General features: G+C 42.8%; 1 long non-coding RNA gene across 2 annotated transcripts; it reads left to right on the forward strand.

The window, feature by feature from the left end:
- The first annotated feature begins 1277 nt into the window (after positions 1-1277).
- On the forward strand, positions 1278-8445 carry LOC136793408 (uncharacterized). Of its 2 annotated transcripts, none has more exons than XR_010838620.1 (5): positions 1278-1342; positions 1482-2067; positions 2354-2409; positions 3220-3312; positions 8012-8445. It is a non-coding gene; the product is annotated as an uncharacterized lncRNA (long non-coding RNA). The 2 variants fall into 2 exon arrangements; XR_010838621.1 differs by having other exon boundaries at positions 1482-1619.
- Positions 8446-9873: the final 1428 nt, after the last annotated feature.

Below are 9873 nucleotides of genomic sequence, written 5' to 3' on the forward strand. Positions count from 1 at the left end.
CCCTCCCTTCACTCTTCCAATATGTTTATATCCCAATTCCTAGCAAATCAGTAGTTGCAACCGAGCCAAGAAATGTACTATAATTACCTGGATTTGGGGGGGGGGTGGCCTTTTTGAGGTGTGTTCCTGAATGTAATAATTGCTTGGGTTGTTTTGTTTTGTTTTGTTTTTCCACTTGAAACGTGCCCAGCCTTAGCTTTTACCGTTTGTTTCATCAGTTCGTTCATAAACCTATCAGAATATTTCCCCACAAACGTTCAAACCTCTCAGCCCATTGATTTAAGACAAAATCAATAAAAAGTTGATAGGTTGGGCGCCTGTGGAAGGAGTAGGGGTTTGTCAAGTCTGCTATTAAATTTCCCCTTAAGGTGACTGCGTGGGGACCATCTGCTGGAGGATCTCAAACAGTGGATGTCCAGAAAGTGGAGGCTTTGCTCTGGGACTGTTTGATTTCTTTGGGGGAACTCTCTGTATTCTGCTTGAGTATAGATGTTTGGCTCTTGTGGTTTCTACCCACGAGCACAGGGAAGGTTAGAGGGAGGGTGGGGGAGTCAACTGTTCCAACACGTACTTTCAATTCTCCCCCTGCTGGGGGCTCTACACCTCACTCCCACTGTCAGGATACCTTTTCTGCACCAGAGCCTCCTCGCCAGAATTTTGCAGGATAGACCAGTGCTCTTCTCATGGATCCCCTCCCATGTGTGGACTGTGCCTCACCTTTCCCTGCTGGGCTTTCTCAGTACCACCCCTCCAGCCCCTTTCTGCTTGCCAGAAACTTGCTAAAATCTCTCCCTGATTGATGGAAACTTCTCCAGTTTTCTCTGGAGATGTGGGTTTATACACGTGATTCCTTTACTCTTATTTTATGATGTCTCAGGAGTTAGAGGAGAAAGACGTGTTCCACCTTCTTGAATGGAAGTTAGAATCTGAATTTTTAACTGCCCCAGATTGTCTGAATATGCCCCAAGTGTGTGTAGACCAACATTTGTGAACCACAATGAAAAGAGCCCGGGTTTGGGAATCTGGTGGATTTGAGTTTGAATTCTGACTCGCTGACCTCCTTACTCAAGTCACATCTGTGAGCCTCAATTTTCTCCTCTACAAAATGGGAATAATAATGTTTATCTCATAGAATTCTGGGAAGATTTTTCTTAGCTACGGTATGTAAAGCATCTAACACAGGGCTTGGCAGACAGTAGGTGCTCAAAAATGGGAGTGACTACTTTTTAATGGGAGCAAGGGGGAAATGTAATTGGAAGGATTTGAATCAGGTTCCAGGAGGGCCTCAGACACCAGAACTTAATCTTGTGACACCGAGGAGCCCTGGCACGCTTGTGAGCAGGTGAGTGATTTGATCCCAAAGAATTTGTCAGATTGTTCCCTCAGTCTGATGTGGGGAGGGAGGAAGAAGCCATTGGCCCAGCAGCTCTTGGGTTAAAATCTTTGTCTGCATCTGAGTTATTTGTAACCCGTTGTCATAGGAACAAGTTTGGCAAGCGAGCTGGTGCTGCGAGCTCCTGACAGTAGGGAGAAGACGGAAGATTTGGAAGGAGGGGGTCGTCTGTGACCAGCGTCTCGCTTTCCTCTGATTTGTCTGAAGCTTTCAGCTGGAGAAGAGGGTGAGCATCCTCCAGGGAGAATCACTGGATGTTGGAGACTCTCTTGCCCAATCTCCTGATATTCCAGATGTGAAAATAGGCCCAGAGAGGTCCAGCAGCTGGCTCAAGGCCACACAGTAAGTCAGGGACGGAGACAGGACTAGACTTTTTTTAAAAAGGACTCAGGGTCATAGAACTGAAGCATAACAAGCCTGGAGAGGACCTCTGAAAACATTTCATCCACCTCTCCACCAACACACATATGCTTTTAACGTCGTTGTTGTTCATATGGAAAACCTGGGACCCAAAGTGGGTTAGAACTGACCCAGGCTCACACGGCAACTCGGGTGACGACTTGAGATCAGAACCCAGAGGCTTTTGTCTAGGTATTTCCTGAGGAAGTAGCAGTCTGGGGTTCACCGTTCAGAGAAGTCCCTCGCTCCTGACTGTCGAGATACGGCCTCCCAGGGTAAGAGTGGTTTGACTGCCTGGGCCTTTGATACTCTCAAATCCAACACACATGTGTTCAGGTCACATATCCCCTCCCCACACACCTCCTTCTTCTGTAAGTAGGTGCTTCCCACTGCCAAAGGCAATGCTGTCGCACAAATGGCAGCCCAGACCCACCTCACCGTGGATCAAACACACCTGCCCCACATCTCCCCCTCCAAACCACCCACAGGGCTCGGCACCTCCTGGACATTCTTTTATGTGATTCCCTCCTCACAATGATCATTCTCTGTCTCTCAATTTAGCAGGTGGGAACCTAAAGGACCAGAGGAAGATAAAGCGACTGGCTCAAGGACACACGGTGAGTCTTAGCCTGAATCCCTCCTCCTCCAGAAAGGTGTTTCTGACCCTGCTATCCCACGCTGAATTCTCAGCCCTCAGATTTCCTCCCACCATGATCTCAATCACTCCCTGGCACATGTGCTATATGTTTCCTCTGTATTCTCTGCTTTACGTGCAGCCCAAACTCCCCTTCTCTCCTCAAAGCCAATCCCTCACCAAGTCCTGCTGATTCTCCTTTCTGTCTCCCAAATACTCCACCCTCTTTCCTCATCCTCTGCCACTGCCCTGCTCCAGCCTCAGCACCTCTCACATGAATGACCCCAAGTCTACTCCCCGGCTCCCTGCTTCCAGACTGGCTGCCTTTAACCTACTATTCTGGGCACCAGCAGTCAGACCACATTGGTTTAGAAGTCAACACGTCACTTCCTTCTGTGACACCCCATCCCCCCACAAGGATAAAATTCTAGCTCCTTGCTGGGCAGTTAAGGCCACCCACGGTTCTGGCCCCTGCCAAGCCTCTCGAGCCTCATCTCTGCCACCCTGGCCTCACACACTGTGCTCTGGCCACTGAACTGACTACACGTGGGTCCTTCAGTGTACCAGGCTCTCCCTTCGGTGTCTGTACAATGTCTCCCGCATGAAAGACCCTTCACAATGACTCCCCAAACCTAATGAACTCACCTCAGGTGTCACTTCATCCAAGCAGCCTTCCTTGATTCCCAAGCAGGATTGGATCCTGTTCTCTGGGCTCCCACAGCCCCCAGAGCTCCACTCTGCCCTGCCCTTTGTGGAATTGATGTCTGGGGTTCTCTCTCTTACATATGAGAAGCTCTGAGAGGGCAGCTGACTCTGTCTCCAGCAAAGCCCAGCACCTGTCTGGTGCTAGAGGAAGGGTCACCGAATATTCATCGCATGCATTCAGGTGCGTGAATGGTTGAATGACAACGAAATTTGGGTTCAGCTGCGAAGTTGTGCACTCCTGCCCCAAAGTTTGGGGCTTGCATAAAGTCCCTCTTTTCTGACAGGTTCCTCTCAGCACCGGGGCGTGGTTGCTCCAGGAGGGGGCGTGGCTTGGTTCACCAGCTGACGGCAGGGTGAGGGAAACCAGCCAAGTGAGCAGGGAGGTGAGGTGTGCTGGGAGAGATGGGGTGCGGTGCGGATAGAAGGTGAGGGCGCCCACCGAGGTAGGCGCTATTATTTCCCCTCCCCCTTATAGGTAAATAAAGTGAGGCACAGGGAGACTTAGATGACCTGCCAAAGCCACACAGCTAAGTACAGCAATGGTGAGACTCCAACTCTGATCAACTCCAAGTCACTTCCACATTGTCCCCAATAGCCCCTTTAGACAACAGATTTGCGGTAGTTAATGGTGGAGTCATGCCTCGAACCGGCATCTTAGAGAAACAATTGTCAAGGCAGGAGAGAGAGAAGAAATCATATCCTGAATACCTACTTGTGACTTTGTGCTGTGGTGACACCAAGACGTATCGAGGCGGGGGGGTGGGTGGGGTGGTTGGAGCGTGAACGTCTATTGAGCTTCTATTTCTTGCTGAGTCTCTCTATACATAACCTCTTAACAGTCACAGCAGCCCCTTTATGTGGAAACTTAATATTCCGGTTCATCTCTGAAGAACTTGAGGCTCCTAGACAGGAAGTGACTTACAGAAGTTTAGACACCTAATCAGCAGCAAGGGCAGGACTTGCATAGGAGTGTCAGGCTTCACAATGAAAGAGGATGAGGAAAGTTCAGAAGCGAAGTGGATCATGGCTTCAGCAAGGGGCTGGGACAAAAGTGGCTGGGTTGAGAGAGGCCTGGCCAATAGGAGGGACCAGTGGGGGCTGTGCTTTGAAAGAAAGCGTGGAGTGTGGCCTTGGAGGGTCCGGAGCTAGAATGCCGGACCCAGACTGGGCACTTTCCATTAAAAAATATATTTTTATATGCTTCTATTAAAAAAAAAAATATATATATATATATATATATATATGTATACATTCTCTCTCTTTCTCTCTCACCCTCTGCTCAGAAGTCCCCAAACAACAAAATAAACGTCCCTCCCTCCAACAGTGATACATGTTCATTGATGAAAATTTGGGGAAAAAACACACATCCTACTGCCCAGAGAAAACCAATGTTAGCATCTTGGTGCATTTAGGCTGTATTCTAGGCCTAAAAACCACATTTAAGATCAGGCTGTATAGTCAATTATATATTGCCATTTTTACATAAGCATTTCCCGTTTAAAAGTCTTTATAAACATCATTCAAATGGCCGCACGATATTCCATTGAGTGGGTATACTTATGGAACTCCTTTCTTCATGGGTTTTGGCATTCCTTTTATTACTTTTCTTTCCTCCTCTAGAACTGTTTGGCCAGGTTTTAGGTTTGAGTTTCTCTGTGTCTTATTTTGAGAGATAGCATAAGAGAGATCGTTGTCTTGTTTTGTTTTGTTAACATCTTTATTGGAGTATAATTGCTTTACAATGGTGTGTTAATTTCTGCTTTATAACAAAGTGAATCAGCTATACATATACATATATCCCTATATCTCCTCCCTCTTGTGTCTCCCTCCCACCCTCCTCCCTAGCCCACCCCTCTAGGTGGTCACAAAGGACCGAGCTGAGAGAAATCCTTGTTTGGGTGCAGTTAGGAAGAGCCAGGTAGGCTTGTTGGAAACAGTATTTGAGAGGAACTTAGGATTATGTTAAACAAGCACAGGATAAAACCTTCAAATGACACATGAAGGTACACGGTGAAAAATAAGTCTCTTTCTCACCCCACCCTCAGTTCCCCAGTTCTCTACTGTGGATCTCCACTGTTAGCACTTCCCTGTGTGTCCTTTGTGTGCATAGCTGTGTTTCTATTTTTTAACAGCTTTATTGAGATATCATTTACACACTAGACAATTCATCCATTTAGAGTGTATAATTCAATGACCTTTAGTATATCCAGAGTTGTGTAACCATCACCACAATCAATTTTAGAATATTTTCCTTACTCCCCCCCAAAAAACCTGTACCCATTTGCTGTCACCCCCAAAGCCCCCATCTCCCCTTCTCTAGGAAACCACTGTCTGTCTCTGTAGATTTTCGTATTCTGAAAGTTTCCTGTACATGGGATCATACAGTATGTGACCTTCTGCAACTAACGTCTCTCACTTAGCCTAATGTTTTCAAGGTTCATCCGTGTTGTAGTATGTACCAATACTTCATTCCTTTGTTTATATATAGACTTTATTTTTTTGAACAGTTTTAGGTTTACACAAAAACTGGATGGAAAGTACAGAGAGTTTCCATATACCCCCCTCACCCAACCCAGTCTCCCCTATTATTAACATCTTGTATTAGTGTGGTACATTTGTTACGATTGATGAACCAATAATGATACATTGTTATTTTTTCTTTTTTCCAGCTTTATTGAGATATAATTGACTGATACATTATTATTAACTAAGGTCCATAGTTTACATTAAGGCTCACCCTTTGTGTTGTACATTCTATGGGTTTTGACAAATACATAATGACATGTATCCACCACTACAGTATCATACGGAGTAGTTTCCCTAAAAATCCCCTGTTCCACCCATTCACCCCTTCCTTCCTCTCCCGGAAGCCCTGGAAACCACTGATCTCTTTACTGTCTCCATCCTTTTGCCTTTTCCAGAGTGTCATATAGTTGGAACCATACAATGTGTAATCTTTTCACATTGGCTTTTTTCCCTTAGTAATATGTGTTTAAGGTTCCTCTGTGTCTATTCATGGCTTGATAGCCCACTTCTTTTGATCGCAGAATAATATTTCATTGTCTGGATGTACCACAATTTATTTATTCACTCACATACTAAAGGACATTTTGCTTGCTTCCAAGTTTTGGCAAATGTGAATGAAGTTGCTATAAACATTCCTGTGCAGGTTTTTGTGTGGACATGTTTTCAACTCATTTGGGTAAATACCAAGAAGCATGATTGCTGGCTTGTACGGCAAGAGTATATTTAGTTTTGTAAGAAACTGCCCAACTGTCTTCCAAAGTGGCTGTACTATATTGCATTCCCACCTGCAACAAATGAGAGTTCCTGTCGCTCCACCTCCTCACCAGCATTTGGTGGTGTTAGTATTTTGGATTCTGGCCATTCTCATAGGTCTGTGGTGGTATCTTATTGTTGTTTTAATTTGCATTTCCCTAATGACATAGATGTTGAACATCTTCTCATGTGCTTATTTGCCATCTGTATATCTTCTTTGGTGAGGTGTCTATTGAGATCTTGTGCCCATTTTTAAATTGGATTTTTTTTTGGTGGGGAGGTTTAAGAGTTCTTTGTATATTCTGATTACCAGCCTTTCATCAGATATGTGTTTTGCAATATGTTCACCTATTCTCTGGCTTTTCTTTTCATTCTTTTTAAGTGTCTTCCACTGATAACGAAGCCCAGTTTATCAATTTTTTCTTCCATGGGTTGTGCTTTTGGTGCTGTTTTTAGTCATTGCCAAACTCAAGGTTACATAGATTTTCCCTCTATGTTCTCTTCTAGGAAGTTTATAGTTTTGCATCTTACACATAGGCCTATGATCCATTTTGAGTTAATTTTTGTGAAGGGTGTAAGGTCTTTGTCTAGATTAATGTTTTTGCATGTGGATGTCCAGTTGTTTCAGCACCATTTGTTGAAAAGACTATCCTTTCTCCATTAAATTGCCTTTACTCCTTGTCAAAGACTAGTTGACTGTGTTTGTGTGGACCTATTTCTGAGGTCACTATTCTGTTCCATTTATCTATTTGTCTATTATTTCAGCAATACCACATTTGTCTCGATTACTGGAGCTTTATAGTAAGTCTGAGTCAGGTAGTGTCAGTCCTCAGACTTTCTTTTTCTCCTTCAATATTGTGTTGGTTATTCTGGGTCTTTTGCATTTACAGATAAACTTTAGAATTAGTTTGTCAATATTCACAAAATAAGTTGGTGGGATTTTGCTTGGTATTGCATTGAATCTATAGATCCAGTCAGGAAGAACAGACATCTTGACAATATTGTCTTCCTATCCATGTACATGGACTATGTCTCCATTTATCTTCATTTTTTTCCCATTTATCTTCTTTGATTTCTTTTATCAGAGTTTTATAGTTTTCCTTATATAGATCTTGTACACATTTTGTTAAATTTATACCTAAGTATTTAGTTTTTTGGTGCTAATATAAGTGGTATGGTGTTTTTTATTTAAAATTCCAATTGTTCATTGCTGGTATATAGGAAAGCAACTGACTTTTGTATATTAACCTTGTATCCTGCAACCTTGCTGTAATTGTTTATTAGTTCCAGCCATCTTTTTGTTGATTCTTTGTGATTTTATACATAGACAATTATGTCATCTGTGAACAAAGACAGTTTTATTTCTTCCTTCCCAATCTGTATACCTTTTAATTCCTTTTCTTGCCTATTGCATTAGCAAGGACTTCCAGTGTGAGGTTGAAAAGGAGTAATGAGAGCAGACATCCTCGCCTTGTTCCTGATCTCAGTGGGAAAAAATCTAGTTTCTCACCACTAAGTATGATACTAGCTCTAGGTTTTTTGTAAGTGTTTTTAACTGTGTTTTTTAAATTAGGATTTTTTTCTCTTAAATTTTTATTTAGATAATTTCAGACTTACAGAAGAGTTCCAAGAATAGTACAAAGAACTGCTGTATGCTCTTAATCCAGATTCCTCAAATGAGGACTTCCTTGGTGGCTCAGTGGTTAAAAATCTGCATGCCAATGCATGGAACAGGGGTTCGAACCCTGGTCCAGGAAGATCCCACATGCCACAGAGCAACTAAGCCCGTGCACAACTACTGAGCCTGCGCTCTAGAGCCCACGAGCCACAACTACTGCGCCCATATGCCACAACTACTGAAGCCCTCGTGCCTAGAGCCCGTGCTCCGCAACAAGAGAAGCCACTGCAATGAGAAGCCCACTCACCTCAATGAAGAGTAGCTCCTGTTTGCCACAACTAGAAAAAGCCCACGCACAGCAACAAGGACCCAACCCAGCCAAAAATAAATAAATAAATAAATTTATTTAAAAAAAAACCAGATTCCTCAAATGTTAACATTTTACTACTTACTCTATTTCTCCTTCTGTCTCATATATATATATATTTTGTGTGTGTGAAATAATTCATAGTCAGTTGCAGACGTGATGCCCTTTTACTCCTAAATACTTCAATGTGTTTTTCCTAAAACAAGAAATTATCTTACATAAACACAGAGCAATCATCAAAATCAGGAAATTCACACTGATACAATATTATTATAATTATAATCTACAGAACTTATTTGGAGCTCACCAGTTTCCTCAGCAGTGTCCTTTACAGTGAAAGAAAACTGAACCATGTGCATTCAGTTGTCATATCTCTTTAGTCCCCTTCGGCAGGGAAGAGTTCTTCAGTCTTTGTGTCTTCTGACACTGACATTTTTGAAGAGTGCAGGCTAGTTATTTTTAGACTATCCTTCAATTTGTTTTTTTCTGATGTTCCCTCATGATTAGATTTTACTTTGGTAGGAATATCACAGAAGGGATGCTGTGTCCTTTTCAGTGCATCATATCAGGAGGCACATGATGACTATTTGTGTTTTTCCACTGTAAAGCTACTATTTTCCCCTTTGTCATTGGTGAATATTTTGTGGAGAGATACATTGAGATTATATATATATATATATATATATATATATATATATCCTCATTTCCTCAAACTTTCACACACCAGTTTTAGCATTCACTGATGATTCTTGAGGTTGCCAAATGGTGACTGTCCAATGCCATCATTCTTTGGACTTGTATTAGTTGGCTCTCCAGTGTAAGGGAGATCTTTCCCTTCTCCTACACTTATTTATTTATATCCTCATGGACCTATGGTTGTCTATCATATTCAGTGGGTTATAATGCATTAAGATCATTCTTTATTTCGATGTTCAAAATGTCCCATATTTAGCCAGCAGGAAGATGACTCCTTGTCCTTTTGGCAGGACATCCTTCCTTGAGCACTTCCTTGTTTTCTGGCACCACAAGGTGCTCCAGGCTCATCTTGCTCTTTCCCTGCCCCAGGATCAACCATTTTTCCCTAGGAGACCTGGTCCTTTTCAGTTGAGAATGGCATTTAGGAACCAAGATTTGGGCATTAGGTGTTATGCCTATATTTTTAGAGTTTCATTTTTTATTTAGGGGGAAAGAAAGCTGAAGCCACACCACTGACAACCAAATACTCCTTGTTGGAAGTGTTGGTAGATGGGCAATGACTGCCTGTAAAAGTTGTTGAGAATTAGTCAAAGAGCATGCACTTGTGCATTCTGTCTCTGTCTCTGTGTCTGTCTGTCTGTCTGTCCGTCTCTCTCTCTCTCTCTCTCACACACACCCTTATGGAAATATTAGATCAGAAAAAATATTTTTTAAAAAGTTGTTGGGTATTGATGTCTTTTGAAAGCAAGTTTTACCTTGGGATGTGGTACTACAGAGACTCA

This window comes from Kogia breviceps, chromosome X (assembly GCF_026419965.1).
Source record: "Kogia breviceps isolate mKogBre1 chromosome X, mKogBre1 haplotype 1, whole genome shotgun sequence".
Lineage (NCBI taxonomy): Eukaryota > Metazoa > Chordata > Mammalia > Artiodactyla > Physeteridae > Kogia > Kogia breviceps.